The following is a 21,006-nucleotide window of genomic DNA, read 5'->3' on the forward strand; positions in this document are numbered from 1 at the left end:
ATATCAAAAGTGTAATTTGTGTCAAATATATATAGCCATAGTGTATTGTGATAAAATTTCAGGGTAAAAAAACTTCTTTTCAGAAAAAATGATAAAGAATTTTTTAAATGTATGCTCTTTTCTTTAGGCTTGAGGTGAAACATTCAAAAGAGAAAATTAAATGTTGATCTTAAGTTATTTGAGTCTCCCAATAGTAAGAATCATCTTCCCATTTTTCATCAAACTTCATAGGATTTGTCCCATAACTCTGCATCCTATTCAATCTTATGTTTCCTAAAAAGTTCACACAAATAATAAAGGGTGGCTACTTCAGTGATTAAAGGCATATAGCCAGCTGGCACAAAGCTTGAAACAAAAGAGAAGTGAGTGAGAAAAGCTTAGCCAAGAGCTGTAAGAAACAGTAATCATGATTTGTTAATTGTATCATAATTGCCCACAGAAAAAGTGTGTCATCCTACTGTATGGTAAGACAGAGTAATATCTTAACAGCAGTCTTAAAACATGAGAGAATTTTTCATACTTAGTAGGACCATTCCTTGGTCCTCTTCTACTAAAAAATAATAGGAATTAGGTTTAAGGTATGCCCTGCCTGATGGAAGGACTAAAAAGGAACAAAAGGGAATTTTTCATTTACAAAGTTGCAAATCAAAGGTGAAAGACATCTAGGGGTGGCTAGGGGTGGATGGGTGGCTCAGTCAGTTAGGCATCCAACTCTTTCTCTCAGCTTAGGTATTGATCTCAGGGTCATGAGTTCAAGTGTCACTTTGGGCCCCATGCTAGGCATGAAGCCTGCTTTTAAAAAAAGGGGGGGGGGGGGGGAGAGGATGTCCAGGCCTAGTGAAGTACAGGAATCCTGGGGAAGCTTAAAAAAAAGGATGAATATGTTCTCACTAAAGTCATGAATAAAGCTTTGCTACTAGTAAGTTGTACTGGAAAATTTTTGCCAACTCAAATAAAAAATAAATAAAAATTAGGAAGAGGCAAATGATTTTCAAGTGACATGGTGATATAACTAGAAAAACATAAGACAAACAGTGAAAAAATTATAACAATAAGATAATTCAATGAAGTAACAGAACAGAAAATTAAATAAATCAATAGTTCTGTATACAAATTATGAATTAGAAAATAACCAAAAAAACCCTAAACTGAAAAAGAAATGTGCAAATATACATGTGGAAAGCTATAAAACTCTCATTAAATACATAAAGGTAAATGTGAACAACAGCAAGATAAATCATGCTCTTTTTTTTTAAAAAAAGATTTTATTTATTTATTTATTTGTCAGACAGAAATCACAAGTAGGCAGAAAGGCAAGCAGAGATGGGCGGGGAGGAAGGCTCCCTGCTAAGCAGAGAGCCCGATGTGTGGCTTGATCCCAGGACCCTGAGATCACGACCTGAGCAGAAGGCAGAGGCTTTAACCCACTGAGCCACCCAGGTGCCCAGTAAATCATGCTCTTAAGATTATCAGTTCTCTGGGGCACTTGGGTGGCTCACTCATTAAGTGTCTGTCTTTCGCTCAGGTCAAGATCCAAGGGTCCTGGGATTGAGCCCCACATGAGGCTCCCTGCTCAGCAGGAAGCCTGTTTCTCCCTCTTCCACTCCCCCTGCTTGTGTTCCCTCTCTCGCTGTCTCTCTCTGTGTCAAATACATAAAATCTTTTTTTTAATTATCAGTTCTCTTAAAATTTAATACAGCTCAAAAAAAAAATTAGATCCAAGAAGTTCTTGGATCTAAATATGTTGATTGTAAAATTTAATATAAAGAAGAATAATGGGAGTGAGGGTGACTAGCCCTATCAGATCTTAAAAAGACTGCAAAGCTTCTATAATTTACTGACATATAAATGGACCAATGGAACAGACCATAAAGTCTAGAGATAGAACCAGTACATACCAAATTTTAGTTCATCATTCAAGTGACATCTTAAAAGATTGGGAGAAAGCACTGTTTAATAAATTAGGCTGAGACAACTGGATAACCATTTAGAAGAAGATAAAATTGGATAAAATTGGATCAGTACAAAATAAATAAACTCCAAATGGTTCAGAAATTTAAATATAAAAATATTACACACCCATAAAAAAGGATGAGATAAGGCCATTTGAGATAACATGGATGGGCCTAGAGGATATGATGCTAAGTGAAATAAATTCAGGCTGAGAATGGTAAATACCATATGATTTCACTCATAAATTGAATCTTTAAAAAATGAAAAAACAAAAAGCAGAATCAGAACTATAAATATAGCAAACAAACTGATGGTTACTGGAAAGGAGAGTGGTGGGGGGATAGGCAAAATGGGTGAAAGGGAGTGAGAGATGCAGGTGTAAGTTATGGAATAAGTCATGGGAATAAAAAGCAGAACATGAGGAATATAGTCAGTGATATCACTATAATGATATAATGGGACAGATGGTAGCTATACCATTACAGACAATGTATAAACTTGTCAAATCACTAATTTGCACGCCTGAAACTAATGTAACATTGTGTGTCAATTATACTCAAAAAAAAAAAAAAAAAAAAAACAAACCTTGAGAGGAACCTGACTGGCTCAGTCCATTGAGCATGTAACTCTTGATCTCTGGGTCATGAGTTCAAGCCCTACATTAGAGGCAGAGTTTACTCTAAGAAAAAAAGTTGAAACTACAAGTACAAAAAGAAATTATGGTTGAACAACTTTAGAAACTAGGAATGAGAAAGCCTTTCTCATGACTTAAAACCTAGAATCTATAAAATAAAAGATGACAAATTTATATTGACTTTATAAATACAAAATAAATTTACATGGCAAAATATATAAACAAATATGTGTGCACAGATACAGATATAAGCAAAAAGAGCCTGGGAAAATGAAGAAAATGACCAAAAATCTAAAAGAAAAACATAATAAAATGATAGTTCACACAAATAGAAATGTCAATGACCCTTAAACAAATTAAAGTGTGCTCCACCTATCTCATAAGAAAAATGTAAATTACACAGCACTGAGATCCATTTCTTATCTACCCGACTGTCAAAACTCCAAAAGTTTGAAAGTATACTCCATCATCAAGACTGTAGAGAAACAAGCACTCTGAAACATTTGTGGTTGGAATGCAAACTGATGTGATCCCTATTAAGAAGGAAGCTGGTATTATATTAAAAAAAAAAATTACAAATGTGTTTACTTTTTACCTCAGCAATTCCACTTCTATCAATCTTCCTGAAGATATACTTCAAGAAACACAAAATAGCATATACACAAGGTTACAATGAAGGATTCTTTGTCATACCAAACAACTCAAACGTCCTTTAAAAATGACAGGTTAACTGAACTACATTACATCCACAAAATTAATAGATACCATTCAACCATAGGACAGAATGAGAAAAAGCTCTCTGTACTACCATGGTGTGAGTCTAATATTACACAGTACCCCTGACAAAATTACAAATTGAGAACCACCATAAAATCTAAACTATCTTTTTGGCTCATATTTTGTGGTAATGCATTATTCACATCTCGTTATAAATGAAAGAACTGGTACGGTATAAAATTTGGTGGCTGCTTCTCTGAGCTATGCATTGTATTAAGTCAACAGAATGTACACAGTTTTTATAGAATACCTAGATCAGTTTTGAATATTTCTGTAATAATGCTAGGTCTGTATATTATACAAGGGAAAAATCAAAAACTTCTTCATATCTTGGGATTTTATTCATATAATTTGTGAAACTACAGATTTCTAAAATATAAGTCAACTGTAAAAATCCTTAATGAAATGGTAATAAAAGGCTAAAAAATGTACTTTCACTATTAACTCCTACATAAATTTCACCCTAAGGTAATGTATGATGAGGTTTAAGATACTATATGAGATGAAATAAAATCTATACCATGTCCCATTTCAATGACCATCAAAAGATTTAAATCAGGAATGGCCTTTCAGAGGCCACGCTATTTTAGATAGCTTAGGGGGGAAAAAATTAGGAAATGCACACTAGGCTATCCACACAGAGAAACAGAATTAACACCTTGTTTTTCCCCCCAATAAAAGACCTATTAAAAATAGTGCCATATTGGCTATTTAGATATTAAACTACTTTCAAAATCAAGGAAAAACAAATTTAAGGTAAGGGCCTTTATTATTATTTATTATTATTATTTACCATTATTAGTGAATAAATATTCATATAAAATAATGCAGTCTAGCATTCATTAGAAAAATTTCATAATCTATCTTAATTTTTACTGTAAAATATATGATACATGATACATACAAAACAATGTATAAGTCCACCATTTATTTTAATGAGAACATTACCAGTAGCATTAAAACTATCTCTGTGTTCCTCACTGATCCTATTTCTCAGTCTCATTCAGATTAATCACTATCCTGAATGTTATCATTCCTTTGCTTTAAAAAAAAAAAAGTTTTACCCACAGGCCTACAAATCCTTTAACAATGTATTCTTTAGTTTTGCCTTTTTGAAAGCATTATTTTAAAATGGTATCATACAGTATGTAGTCTTCTATGACTTGATGTTTTCACTCAACATCACATTTCCAAGATTCACCCATATTATTATGTGAAGATGTATTACATCCATTCTTGCACCACAACAATTTCTTACTCCATTCTCCTATCATGTAACAAGTGGCTTGCTTTAGGTCTCTTGCTATTACAATGTTATGTAAATATTTTTGTTCATGTATGTCAGTATACTTGTGCAAGAGTTTATCTAAAACATAGACCTAGATAGACTAGGTGGGCTGTAGGATATGCATATGCTCAACTTTGAATCTAAAGTTTTATCCAAAGGAAGTGTATCGATTTATACCCCCATCAGCTGTATATAAAAGTTCTTATTCCTTCATATACTTACCAACATTTTGGGCTGCAAGACTTCATTATACCAAACTAACTGGTGTAAAATAAAATCTCATGTAGTCAGTAACATATGGTTATGATATATATAATATTCTATTAAATTAACATAATCTAATGAGTTTTAGCATCTTTTCCGTAAGTTTACTGGCCATTCCTATCTCCTCTGAAACCTATTTTTTAAAATATTTTACCTTTTCTTCTTAAGTTATAGTAAGTGTTTGCATACTCTGGATACTTACACCATGCCAATTTTATGTCTTGTCAATATTTTCTCCCAGGATATGGTTTGTCTTTTCTATTCCTTTTTATATTCTTTTTTTTTTTAATTTTTTATTTTCTATAAACATATATTTTTAGTCCCCAGGGGTACAGGTCTGTGCACAGACCTTTTTATATTCTTAATTATTTATTTTATATACAGTTCACATTTTTTAGTTATGTTTAAGAAATTCTTCCCTACACAAAGGTCATAAAGACACTATTTTACACTTTATTTTAAAGTTTCAAAGTTATACCTTTCACATTTGACTTTTATGTACCTGTAATTGATACCTAGCTATTATATGACTTTGAGACTCAATTTCATTTTTGTATGATTGATCAGTTGTTTCAAGACTATTAATTAGATCACTTTTTCCTAATGATCAGCAATGCCATATTAGTTCTTTTTTTTTAAGATTTTATTTATTTATTTGACAGATAGAGAGCACAAGAAGGCTGAGAGGCAGGTAGAGAGAGGGAGAGAGAGAGAGAGGAGGAAGCAGGCCCCCTGCTGAGCAAAGAGCCCAATGTGTGGCTTGATCCCAGAACCCTGGGATCATGACCCAAGCTGAAGGTAGAGGCTTTAACCCACTGAGTCACCCAGGCACCCCATATTAGTTCTATATCAAGTTTCCTCATATGCTTCAGTCTGTTTCTGGATTCTCTAATCTAGTCTATCAGTCAATCTATCTTTGTGCATATTATATTAACAAAAATAGACTTTTCTATACAGCCAAAATAACATTTTCACAAATATAATAGAAATTCCTTAGTATCCTCTAATTTTCAGTTCATAAACCATCACCCCCAGCTTGCTCTCAAAGCGTCTTATGGCTGGTTTCTTGAAAATAAGATCCAACCCAGGACTCCCATTCCATCTAGCTGTTCAGCCAGTGAGGCTCTTTTAAACCCCACTTTCCCATGACACCAACTGGTTGAAGTAATTAGTACACTTGTCCCACACAATGACCCATCTTCTAGATTTATCCAATTGTTTCCTTGTGGTATTATTTAATTACCTATCTATTACCTACTATTATTTAATTACCTACCTGTTACCTATTATTACCTGAATTTCTTGAAAAAAATCAATTGGAAGTTAGATCTAAAGATTTGTCTGGATTCAAATTCTGGCTAAAAAAAAAAAAAAAGAAAACAAAACAAAAAAAAAATTATAAATGAGACACTGTGGTTCTTATTGCATCACAACTGTAGATATATAATATTTAATGTCTCACCAATGACTAATGCATTAAGATGCCACCCCTCCGTTACATATTGCCCCCACTTTCTTCAAAGGAGAATCTATCTAGTATTATTTTACCACAATTTAAGTGTCCAGCTCAATTTCAACCATCATCTAATAGTCATTGTCTGAAACAATAATTTCATTAAGGACTGTAAAATGGTCATTTTCTGAATATTGCTATTTTTCTAAATTTATACTATTATTTTAGAAAGATAGAGCTTTACCTTTTAATTTGTTACCCTGAATTATAGTTCCTACTGGAAAGACAGTACAAATGCTTATAGTCTTTCCCTCTAATTAACAATTTTCAAAAAATACTTTGGTTTAGTAATAATCTATGTCCTTTTTAAAAATAGACTTTTTAAAAAAGATGTTATATATTTACTTGAGAGAGAGTGTGAGAAAGAGAGTACGAGAGAGAGAAGCAGACTCCCCACTGAGCAGGGAGCCCAATGCAACGTGAGGGCTGGATCCTGGGACTCCAGGATCATGACCTGAACTGAAGACAGATGCTTAACTGACTGAGCCACCCAGTTACCCCATAAATAGCCTTTTTAAACCAGTTTTAGTTTTATAGAAAAAGTGTCATTCTGGGATTCTTTACCCACTTAGAATATCCTTGAGTAATAAAAGGAAAATCAAGACATTCTCAAATAAAAGAAAGCAAGAGAAGTTGTCACCAGCCTTCCAAACAGAAAGGAAATTATAAAAGAAGAAAACTTTGAACATGAGGAATTAAGAAAGAAAGACAAGAAGAGCAAAAATAGATCATTACAGACTATTCTTCTCTTGAGTTTTCTAAATTATGTTAAGACAGGTAAAGAAAAAAATTATAACATCGTTTGATGTAGCTCTCAATGTAGTAGATAGAGGAAAATATTTAAGATAACTATGTTATTAAGATAACTATATTATAAAATATTTAAGATAAATTCCTATATTAGGAAGTATAAGAGAACCAAACTGAAAGCACATGTTGACATGAGTAAAGTCGGGAGTAAATTATGCATATATAACATAAGGCCTAGAACAATTACAAAAGTACATACAAAGATTTTACACTTGAAAATTCTAAACATGAGGGGTGCCTGGGGCTCAGTCAATTAAGTGTCTGCCTTTGGCTCAGGTCATAATTTCAGGGTCCTGGGATTTAGCCTTGGGTCAGGCATTCTGCTCAACAGGGATTTTTCTCCTCCCACTCCTTCCGCTCCTCCCCCTGCTCATGCACTCTCTATCTCAAATAAGTAAATAAAAACTTTAAAAATAAAAATTAAAATTCTAAAGATGAGTCAAAACGTAGTTCTAAATAATTTCAAGTAACAAATATGAAAGCAAGAAAAATGAAAGAGAAGAATAAAAAAACAGGAAGAACAAGCAATAAAATAGCACATCATACAAATAATTACATTAAATTTAAATGATCTAAATATACAAATTAAGAATAAAAAAGCATGGCCCAGGGTGATGTCAGAGAAGATGGCTGAGTAGGAAGTCCAAGGAATCATTCCCTCCGTGGAGACAACTATTGAGCTGGCAAAAAAACTATCCCTCTACCATATATCAGGCAACCATATGGGTAATAGCCCCTCTTTTTGGTGCAGCTAGATGTTACCAAAGTGGTCAGTAGGAATTCTCTCCTCCAAAACTCATTGCATGTGTTTTTATCTGCCTGGCAGTATACTGCCAGAGGACTTTTACAGAAGCTGGCTATTGTTTCAACTCGATGAACCTACAGCATCTTCCCAAGAAGTCTCTGCCAAAAGAATTTAAGGTGAGAACACATCTGCTGTTTTTGTTGCTTTTGTTATCGTAACACATTTTTATTTCTTCTTTTTTTTCTTTTCTTATTGACCTAAACATTGAAGGAAATTTCTACCAGATCACTGACTGACCATGGAGACAATAGAATAAAATTTAAACCCATGCATGATAAGGTCCTGGATGATATTTTGTTTTGCAAAAACAGTTTTCAAAAGTCATTAAACAGATGACTGTGGCCTTCAAAAAAGAACAACACCAATTCCAAGGGACATTCTGATTTCCAGAATCACCATATCACAATCGTCACAATGTCCAGGCTTAAAAGCATATAAGTAAACAGGAAATTATGACCTACTTGCAGGAAAGTAGAAATTGAAATAAGCCATCCCTGAGGAAACACATACTGCACTTACTAGGCAATAACTTTGAATTAACTGTCTTAAATACACTGAACAGCTAAGAAACTGGGTAAAAAACTAAAAGAAATCAGGAGAATAATGTATGATTAAGCAGTGATTAACAGTAAAGGGCTACAAATTATATAAGGGAACCAAACAAGAATTCTGGACATGAGAAATACAATAATTAAACATTACATACAATATTGTAATGAAAGGTACAATAGCTTCTTCAGTGTTAAACACAAGAGGAATTCAACAGCAAATCTGAGCAGGCAGGAGGAAGGATCAGTGAGCTTGTAGATAGAACAATTTTAAATTATACAGTCTGAGAAGCAGAAAATTTTTAAAAATGAAGAAAAATAAGCAGAGCCAAAAGGACCTGTAAGGTACCACCAAGCATATCAACATAGACAAAACAGGAGCATTAGAATGAGAGAAAGACAATTTTAAGAAACAAAAGCTAAAAAGTTCACAAATTTGATGAAAGACATGAATCTACATATCCAAGAAGTCCAATAACCTAACAATAAATAACAATAAAATAAACCCAAAGAAATCCACACAAACTGTGTAATGGCAGAAACAAAGAAAGTATCTTGAAATCATCAGGCAGAAGTAACTTGTCATATATCAGGCAGCCTCAATAAGATCAGCCAATTCCTCTATCAAAAATCATGGAATCCAGGAGGCAAGGGGATGACCCATTTTATGCTAAAAGAAAAAAAGAAAAAAAAAAAGCTGTTGACCAAAATCCTCCCTCTGGCAAAACTCTCCTTAAAAAATTAAGGAGAGGGGCACCTGGGTGGTTCAGTGGGTTAAGCCACTGCCTTCAGCTCAGGTCATGATCTCAGGTTCCTGGGATCGAGTCCCGCGTCGGGCTCTCTGTTCAGCGGGGAGCCTGCTTCCTCCTCTCTCTCTCTCTGCCTGCCTCTCTGCCTACTTGTGATCTCTGTCAAATAAATAAAATCTTAAAAAAAAAAATTAAGGAGAATTTAAGCCATTCTGAATAAATTAGAACTGACAGAAACCATTGCTAGTAGCCTGCCTTGGATATGTTAAAAGGGAGTTTCTCAGGCTCAAATTAAAGAACACTAAATAGTAACTCAAAGCCATATGAAGAAATAAAGTACACAGGTAAAATAAAAGCCAGTATTATTATATTTTTGGTTTGTAATTCTTCTTTTTCTTTTCCATATAATTTAAATGACAAATTAATAAAACAATAATTATAAATCTATGCTAACAGGCATAAAATAGATAAAGATGTAATCTGTGACAATGCAAACATGAAAAGGATCGAGCTGTACAATAGCAGAGTTTTTGTACACTAGTGAAAATAAATTGATATTAATTCAAACTAGATTTTTATAAATTTGAATCCCCACAGTAAACACTACAAAATAACTGAAAAGGAAGGAATTGAAACAGTATACTAAAGAAAATCAATTAAGCACAAAAGAAGACAAGAATGGAGTAATTGAAAGACAAAAATATGACATATAGAAAGCAAATAGCAAATGTCAGAAGTTAAGTCCCTCATTACTAGTGATTACTTTAAATGTAAATGGATTAAACTCTCCAATTAATAGGCAGGGATTGGCAGAATAGCTTCTAAAACTATGATCCAACTCTATGTTACTCCTGAAACTCACTTTAAACCAAATTCAACACAAATACATTGAAAATGAATAGACCAAAACAGATATTCCATTCAAATAATACCAAAAATAAGCATCACAAAGCGGCTATACAAATATCAGATAAAATAGATCTTAAGACAGAAATCATTACAAAGGACAAAGACAGTATATATTGATCAATCCATAAGGAAGACATAACAATTATACACATATACACATCTAAAAAGCAGAATCCCAAGACATTTAAAGCAACAACTGAAGGGATAAATGGGTAGTACCATGATAATAATTGGAAACCAATACCCAACTTCAATAATAGCTATAATATCCAGACAGAAGATCAGTACAAAAATAGAGAACTTGAACAACACTATAAAACTAAAAACATACACAGAACACTCCTCCCAATAAGAGTAGAATAGAATTTTTTTCGAATGTACTTAGAACATTCTCCAGGGTAAGCCATATGTTAGGCCATTAAAAAAGACTCAATAAATTTAAAAAAATTGAAATCATACAAAGTATCTCTTCCAACCATAATAGAATGAAGCTAGAAATCAACAACAGAAGGAAAACTGAAAAATCTGCAAATACATAGAAAATAAACAACACGCACTTAAACAACCAATGAGTTAAAGAAGAACTCATTAGGGAAATTATAAAATACTTTAAAATAAGCAAAAACCAAAACTCAACATATCAAAACTTATAGATGCAGCAAAATCAGTGCCCAGAGGGATAATTATAGCTATAAATACCTACATTAAAACAGAAGAAAGATCTCAAAAAAGAAATCTAACTTTACAACTTAAGGAACAAGAAAAAGAAGAGCAAACTTAAGCAAACTAAACTCCAAGCCAGCATAAGGAAAGAAATATAAAGATTAGAGCTGAAATAAATTAAATTAGAGACAAGAAAAAAAAAACAATAGAAAGAATCAATAAAACCAAAAGTTGGCTCTTCTAAATGACCAAGAAAACTGACATACCACTAAGGAAACTAAGAAAAGAAAGAGAGAGAGAAGACACAACCAAAATCAGAAATGAAAGTGTGTGTATACTTATTACAAAATTATAAAAGTTAAAGGATCATAAGAGAATTCTCTGAACAACTGTATGTCAACAAATTAAACAATCTAGAGGAAATGGACAAATCTCTATAAACACACAAACTACCAAAACTGTCTCAAGAAAAAAATAGAAAATCTGAACAGACCTGCAATGAGTAAACAGATTGAATCAAAGACTATTAACTGCAGGAAACAAACTGAGAGTTGCTAGAGGAGAGGTGGGTGGTGGGATGGGTTAGTTCAGTGGTAGGCATTAAGGAGGGTACCTGATGTAATGAGCCCTGGGTGTTATATGGAACTGGTGAATGACTAAATCCTACCCTTGAAACTAATAATATAATATATGTAACTAAACTGAACTAAATTTTAAAAGTTTTTTTAAATCTCCAAACAAAAAAGCCCTGGATCAGCTAGCTTCTCTGAAGAATCCTACCAAACATTTAAAGAAGAATTAACACCAATATTATTCAAAGTCTTTCAAAAAAAAAAAAATTTCCTAACACATTCTATGAGGCCAAATTACCAAAGCCAAAGATACAACACAAAAACTACAGGACAGTATCTCTTTGAAAATGGATGCAAAAGTCTCCAGTAAAAACTAGCAAACAAAATCCAGTAGCACTTTAAAGGATTATAACTAACTAGGATTTATAACATAACTAACTAGGATTTATTCCAGGGATGCAATGGTGGTTCCACATAAGAAAATCAACCAATATATTACATCATATTAATAAAATAAAGGAAGAAAAATGTATATGATCATCTCAATCAACATAAAGGATATGACAAATTCCACACTCTTTTAAGGTAAAAATGTTCAGAAAACTAAGAACAGAAGAGAACTTGTTCAACAAAGTAAAAGACATTTTAAAAAAATTCATTATACTCAATAGAGAAAGACTGAAAGCTTTCCTTCTAAGATTAAGAACAAGACAAGGATGCACATTTTCACCACTGCTATTTCACATTGTACTGGAATTCTAGCCAGAGTAATCAGGCAAGAAACAGAAACTAAAGACATCCAAATAGGCAAAAGAAAAAGTCGGAGACAAAGACCAGAACAAAGAAAAAGAAGATGAAGTAAAACAATCCCTAGTGGCAATTATATGATCTTGTATATAGAAAACCTTGAAGAACCCACAAAAATGAGCTAATGAACTAATTCAGCAAAATAGCAGAATACAAGATCAAACTCAAAAAGTCAGCTGTATTTCCATACACTAGCAATAAACAATCCAAATGGTAAGTTAAAAAATAATTTCATTTACAATAACAGCAAAAGGGAATAAATACATAAGAATAAATGTAACTAAACAGATGCAAAACTAGCATACTTAAAACTATAATCACTGAAAGATACTAGAGAATACCTAATAAATGAAAAAAGACATGAATTGGGAGACTTAATGTGGTTAAGATGGGAATACTCTCCCAAGATTCAATGTAATCCTTATCAAAATCCCAGCAACCAATTTTGTAGAAATAGAAGCGTTTAGCCTAAAATTCATATGGAATTGCAAGGACCTTAAATAAGCTCAACAATTTTGAAAAAGAAAAACAAAGTTAGACAACTAAGATTTTCTGATTTCAAAATTTACTACAAGCTTCAATAACACAAACAGTGTAGTACAGGAATACAGAAAGACATACAGATAGACAACAAAATTGAACTGATGTGTCCATATATAAGCCAATCTATCTGTGGTCAACTGATTATCAACAACGGTGACCACTCAATAGGAAAGAATACTCTCTTCAAAAAATGATGCTAAGAACACTGGATATGCACAACCAAAAGAATGAAGCTAGACCCTAACCTCACACTATATACAAAAATTAACTCAAAATGAATCAAAGACTTAAAACTACAAAACTCTTAGAAAACAAAGGAGTGAATCTTCATGGTCTTCGATGAGCAAGGGTTCTTGTATTTGATACCAAAAGCACAAGCAATTTAAAAAATAGATAAACTGAACTTTATCAATATTAAAAATATTTGCACAGTAAAGAATACAATCAACAGAATAAAAAGGCAACCCTCAGAACAGGAACAACATATGCAGATCATATATCTGATAAATACCCAGAATATTTATAAGTGGGCTAAAGACTTGGATAGACATTTCTCCAAAGAAGATACACAATACATATTTAAAGATGCTCAACACCACTAGTCATTACAAAAATGCAAATCAAAACCACAATGAGATACCACTTCAGATATATTTGCATGGCTAAAACAAACAAACAAAAAAAATCAGAAAAACAAGTGTTGACAAGGATGTGGAGAAAGTGAAACACTGATACATTGCTGTTGAGAATGTCAAATGGTACACCTGCTATAGAAAACAGTTTGGCAGTTCCTCTCCTCAGAAATTTAAACATAACACTACCCTATGAACCTGTAATTCCACTCCTAGATATATATCCAGGTAAACTGGAAACAGACCTTCAAACAAATCTCGTAATTAATGTCCATAGGAGCATCATTCAATAGCAAAAAGGAGGAAACAACCCAACTTACCATCAAAGATGAATGGATAAAAGAAAAAATATGGGCTCAGCTAGTTAAGCATCCATCTCCTGATTTCAGCTTGGGTCCTAATCTCCAGATCCTGGAATCAAACACTGCAGAGGGCTCTGTGCTCAGCAGGGAGTCTGCTTGTTTCCCTCTCCCCCTACCCCTTCCCCTGCTCACTCTCTATCTCTCTCTAAAATAAATAAATAAAGCTTTTAAAAAGATGAATGACTAAACAAAACATAAAATAGCCATACAAAGCAATATTATTCAACTCTTATAGTTAAGAATGAACTACTAATACACACTACAACATGAATGAACCTTGAAAATACTGTGCTAATAAAAGGTAGACACAAAAGGTCACATTGTATGGTTTCATTTGTATGACATATCCAGAATGGGCAAATCCATAGAGACAAGAAATTCATGGCTGCAGAGTTTGTGGGGAGAGGAGAATGGGGAGTGACTATTTTGGGTATGCAATTTCATTTGGAATGATGAAAATATTCCAAAACTAGAGTGATGATGGTTGTACAACACTGTTAATGTACTAAATGTAACAGAATTAGAAACTAAAATGGTTTAAATGCTGAATTTTATGTCATATGTATTTTGCCATAATAGAATATATAAAGAGAAAAAAAGTTCAATGACCATGTTCAAGTGGTAATAAGTCAGTAACACCAACTTTGCTGATGAAAATATTTCTAGGAATAAGAAAATTGATAATCTATATACAAAAGATTTCAAAATTGGTACAGAGTATGAAACTTACTGCCAAGACTCAGAGAGAGGGCAAAGCATAAGATAATCTGGACGTTTCTTTCACGGTAACAATAAATTTTTAAACACAATAGTAAGAAGTAGAAAATACATGGAATGTATTACTCCCAAGGAAGTGCAAATTGGCTATGTAAATACCTTCAAAATTATTTAAAGTAAAATATGGTAATCATAAAGACTTAAGGAAATTTTGCAATGTTTTAAACTTGACCTTTTGAGACTGACAGGAAGAAGAAGAGAAAGTCCTCTTTCCTGCAACATATCCCTTGGTTCTACTAGTGAAACTAAATATTGGGCAAGAAAAATAGTGGACCAACTCCACATAGCAGGTTTTTATATTCTCAACTCACTAATCTTTTAGAAGTTCAATCTGAGTCTTCACAACCTACTTTATCCCAAGACTGTCTACAAAACATTTCATTGACAGATGTGGCTGGTGGTAGGTTTCCATTTTTAACAAAAGTTAGTTTCTTGTCTTGAGGATTGAGTTTGTTTGAAAATCTTTCTGCATTTTTTTTCTAATTATGTTGGTGCATCCACTAAAATTCTGTTTTCATAACAACTACTATTCACGGAAGTCTATTTTTATTTTATATGAAAGGAAAACTGTAATTTAGAAACACAATGGCACATTTTTTAAATATTCATTTATAAATGGGCTAGTTTGGACCAATGAGCTAGCTTTAGGGAAAAATGTTTACATTTTTGTTTCTTTTTAAAATTATACTAAAATTATTCAAAACCATTTATTTACTGTTAGATTCAGAAAGCTTGCATCTGGTGGTGATACAGGTATCATGCCAATGATTAAGCTCTTAGATTAGCAATGCTAATAATAATTTATACACAGATGTTATAAAAAATAACCTCTTATTCTAGTTATGCATATTTTTATGTAACACACAAAATTGGGTGGTTTTTTTTTCAAGTAAACAAATGACATCTACATTTTAAACCCAAATAAGTTTCTGGCTCAACTCCTACAAGTTGAAATCTACCCTCTGTAGTTACATTATCTCCTTTATAAATCAATTACTACATTAATTTTAAAGAACTTCTAAGTCAAAATTATCACAATACCCCAGGGGATATTCACCCCAGAGGTCATAGCCTCTCTATATAAATTAAGCAGTACAAACGAAGTACTGGCATACATCAATTCATTCATTTTTTAATAGAAGAGATGCTGCACATCTACTGTTTGTCAGGCACAAGGCAAGGAGCGCGTGATATAGCAGAGAATAAATACAGATCCTGTTCACAAGGAGGTTACCTTGTTGTCAGAGTATTGAATATACAACTATTCAAATAACTAAATTTTTTAAAGGTCATGGCATCCTTCTTTTCAAGTGATTTCATTAAATTTCAAACATTCTTAATGTTGCTTTGTAAAACCATTATTAAGACATGAAACATTCAGATTAAATTGAGCTACCAGAGTTTTTTTAAGATTCAAGTTTCATATATGACAAATGCTGTCAAGACTTTGGGTTGAGCATTATAAACATCAATACTATTTATGTGGACCTAGGAAGTGTTCAGCAAAACTATATTAGTTAGGGACTTTCATATTACAGGGAATATAGATCCACCAAAATGATGCAGATTTACTGGAAGAACACATGAAGACATTAATCTGAGGAAATTGCCTCAGCTGCCATATAACCAGACAACACAGAGAAATAGAAAGATAGCTCCTCGTTGGAGAGGAAGCAACAGCAGCCTGCAGGCCTAAATAGCAACTCTTATAACTGACTAGTGGCTCTGATCACGTGTTCATGGAATGACAGCCTCTGTCTCAAATATGTATTACCTGTCTCCTGGTAACCACTGTTGGAAGTCAACATTCAGTCTTCTCTCTCACACGTCACAACAAAAACGTTAGTAAATCTTGACTCTAGATTCAAAATACAGCCCAAATCCCACCACTTCTCATGAGTTCCACAGCTAATACCGGTTCAAGACTCCGTCATCTCTCCTGGACTGATGATCCTGTTTCTGCTCTCTCCCTTGGTCCAGTGTCCACACGGCAGCCTGAACTGTTGTCAAAGTGCACACCACGGTCTGCCACTTTCCTGTTAAAATCCTCCAATGGCTTCCCAGCACACTTACAATAAAATAGAAGTGCCTCACCATGAATGGTAAGGCTTCGTAGAATTTGAGTCCTGGATACAGCCCAATCTCATTAACTACCAGTTTCATTACCTATCTCCCACTGCTCCAACATTGGCCTTATCCCCTTCCTTAAAAAACAGCAAGTACACTCCTGCCTCAGAGTTTTTTCAAATGCTATTTTCTCCACTGATAAATACTCTCTCCCTATGTGCTCTCTCCCTCATGTCTTCTAGATCTCTCTCAATTCAATTACCTCCTCCTAAGAAAAGCCTTCCTTAACCACTCGCTCTAAAAACAAACAAATAAAAAAACAAAAAATTCTACTCCCATTCCTGATTTATTTTTTCTTTGTGGACTTAGCACTACCTAAAATAATATTATATAATCATTCTTTATTTCATGCCAGGGTCTCCCACTAGAATGTAAGCTCATGAAGGCAAGCTTACTGCATCTTTAGCAGCTTAGAATAGTGCCTGGCACATAGCAGATATTCTGTATTCATTTCATAACTATTTCTCATGACTCAATGTCCCTCTGCCTGCCTTTCTCTCTACTGCCTCTGTTTCTATAGGTCTAGAATTCAAAAGTTCTAAGAAACTCTCCCTCTTCCTGAATTAATCACCATTTAACAGTGAGTATCTAATTAGATCAGGTCACCCAGTAGGCAGCCAGATGGGAATCTTGTCTATAGCACCAATCCCTGGTCCCCAATCTCTTACGGCTAGAGCATCAAGTCATGTGGCATAAAACATGAATCATCTGCGGCCATTTTCCTCATATTTTGTGAGAACAAAATAGGCACTTAGTTCTTGGACTCTGCTCTAATATAAAAACAACAAAGCAGAGGGGTTCCTGAGTGGTTCAGTGCATTAAATGTTTGCCTTAGGCTCTGGTCATGATCCCAGAGACCTGGAATCAAGCGTGCTTCTCCCTCTCTCTCTGCAGCTTCTCCTAACTTGTGCACTCATGTGCTCTCTCTCCCTGTGTATCAAATAAATGAAAAAAATCTTTAAAAAGTATAAAATGTTTCTTCTCCTTCGGTCTTTCTCTTCCCATTATGGGCAACAAATTTTCATGCCACCTATCTAAGATAACAAATAAGGCAAAACTTCAAGGGGCTTCTCCCCATCAAAATGCTTATTCTATCTCTCCCTCTGCGCAAACCCCTAATCCCACCCTCACTATTTTCCTTCAGTTTTTGTGGAGAAAATTTTCTAATATATAAATTTGTGAGCCATGGCGTTGTAGGTAATTTTTACTTTTTTCTGAAGTTCTTTTTTTTTTTTCATTTTAATATGGAATCTTATAAGAAAGCAGTGATTTAACCCAGAAGCAAGAATCTTTAATATGCAGTTTGGGACAGTAGGATGATAATTATGGAGATAACGGCCTTCCTAAAATCCCTCAAATGACTTCACTTGCATGACTATTACTAGTCTATTTATGAAATCATCCTGTTGTGTGCAATTCTCATTCATTCACACATTCATTCAGCAAATATTATTGAATGCCTATTTTGTTAAGACACCATACAGTGCTCTTGGGTCACAAGAGTGGACTTTTAGCGGAAAGTTATCCTTCTTAACATTTTATTATTAAACATTTCTGGGAACAAATACCCTGCTGAGGCATATTTGACCACCATTAATCAGTGCGGATCACTCAGACTTCCTTACTGTGGATCATTTATCTGTAGGCAGGACAGGTGTATTATGAAATTGTTACATGTATGGGGGAAATTTTCTAATGTATAAATCCCTATGATATGGTGTCACTTCCAATTTAGTTAAGAAAATTGCATTTTTTTTTTTCTGCACTGTGCTCAATTTTCTCAACAATCTGTTTAACTTTTTTTTTTAAGGTTTTATTTATTTGACACAGAGATAGAGATCACAAGTAGGCAGAGCAGTAGGCAGAGGGAGAGGGAAAAGCAGGCTCTCCACTGAGCAGGGAGCCCGATGTGGGGCTCCCAGGATCCCAGGAGCCTGGGATCATCCACTTAACCAACTAAGCTACCCAGGAGCCTCAACTTTTTTTTTTTTTTTTTTTAATTTACTAAAAGATGAGTCCCATGCTTAGGTGTATACTGTTTACACACATTTACTCACAAGTACAAACACATTACCTAAGCTTCTACAAATTTCCATTATATCCATTCATTTTGTTGATATGGTCAAAATGTGTTTTATTTCATAAGTGGGTCAACCATTTCTATTTTTGATAAAAAGGTAATATCCATTCTTTATAAAGATTATTTGAAAAATGTTCATTTTCATCAGCTTTAAAATCATCTTTAGCCAGTTTTAATGTGCCCGACAATATAGCCACAATACATTGCATTACCATCTGCACTAAATGCTATCCTCCCACTCTGCCTTGTTATTCTTACACCTAATCCTCTTTGTAACCCTTACACCTCCCACACTATCTATCCTAACTTCATAATTGTCACAAAGGAAATAATCATTGCATCTCACACACCATCATTTTCAGCAAATTTTCTCATCCTGGTGATGTGGCCTTTATTTCCAGCCATCTGACTGTATAAGACCTTTCTTCTCATGCCATCAGTAGGATGACACTGATAAACTCTGTACCTCTACTCCTCTAAATAGATGATTGCTACAATTTGCTTTGACTCTTAGACATATTGAACATATATAACATTCTGATAGCCTCATGTTCACAGACTTTTTTATAACTCCACAATATTTTTATGTTCTCCTGCAATGCCATTTTAAGATCAAATATCTAAGCCACTTAACTTAATTGGGAAACATTATGCTAATTAAGCCAAGGGTGTTGGTTCAAGTGCCATAATAACCAATTAGCTGAAAAAAAAAAAAAAGCGAATATAAAACAGACTGGATCTCAATGGTGGGTAAAGTGGTCACTATTTCACCAGTATCAGAGCAGGTGACCAATGTGTAGAGATTACCAAGTGGTACAGCACCATATTTGAAAAGCAATTCATATTCTATGCTCACTAGGTCATCAGTAACAACTCCACATGCTCTGGACTACATGTTAAATGTATATAATTGCTATGGAATATTAATTATATAAGCATTAAAAATTTGTGCCACATTCTTATCCATGGATAGCTATATTTAAGGTAATGGGACAGATCTAATTCTATAGAACTGATCAGGTGGAAAGATCCACTGAACTGGGATTTATGAGATGTAACCTGGTTCTTGACTCTTTTTTCAGTCCCAAATGGTAACTATTTAAACCAGATGGTATCAGAGGGTGGAAAAGACAAGAAAGGTGAAAATGTCTCTAAAATTCTCTGTTGGCAGGATAGATAATAAATCGACTATGCCTAAATAATGGAGAGAAAGAACATTGGAAAGCCCTCACAGTTCCAAAATGAACTGACAGAAAATAAGCAGTACTCCAAAGAAGTTAGCAGTCAGTTTCAATAAAGGCAACCACAAAGGGATTATATTCCTTCCTCTCTACAGAGGATTTACTGATTCACATATGCCAGACTGACATGACAGAAATGAACATAATAGTGTCTCTCAAGATGGGTGTATGGCCTAGGGAATCTGAACAGGTGTTTTCTATGAGATTTTTTTAAATTTTCTATCTTCGTGTCTATGTTAAGTTTTTAAATTATTATCAGCATTTTACTTACCATCTGAATGCCTGCCTTCCAATTATACTACAATGTAATTGTGGTGCCCATGACAATTTATAAGTGTATTACATTACATTGGGCCCAAACAATCACCTAAAATGAAAACATTAAATTTATAATGCAGTCTCCAACAAGGAGCAATTTAAATCTGAGTACAAATCAGTTTTTAAAATACATTTACCTTATACTATCATTCTTCTTCCCCTGTTCCAAAACCCAATATATTCACTGCCTTAAATCTCTTTCAGGATTTCTAGGTTTTGTCATATTACAGCTCCATGAAATGACTGCCACCCATCCAATGATTCTAGAGCTACCAATTTCTAAATTGCCCGGGAAGTGTCATGTTCCCATTCTGCGCCATGCTTCAGCACCTGAGTCTAGGCAGTGTCACTTGTACCTGTATACTCGGAGAGCCTCTTCTTCAGCTACCACTGACAGCCCTTCTCTCCCCAGTACTGGATATGGGCCCACTGAGCCAGGCCATGGACCAATACCTGAGACAGATAAAGACTATTGCATGACATGGTTGCTTTGCACAAAGTCAAAATCCTCCCTTCTTTGGAAAGAAAACTTAGAGCAAAATAACTTCCAAGGATGCTCTGATCCAGTCCATAAGACATATTGGAACATATCTCAATCCTAACTGGCATATTTTGCCTCAGTCTACCCCCTACT

Source organism: Mustela lutreola, chromosome 3 (assembly GCF_030435805.1).
Source record: "Mustela lutreola isolate mMusLut2 chromosome 3, mMusLut2.pri, whole genome shotgun sequence".
NCBI classification, from domain to species: Eukaryota; Metazoa; Chordata; class Mammalia; order Carnivora; family Mustelidae; genus Mustela; species Mustela lutreola.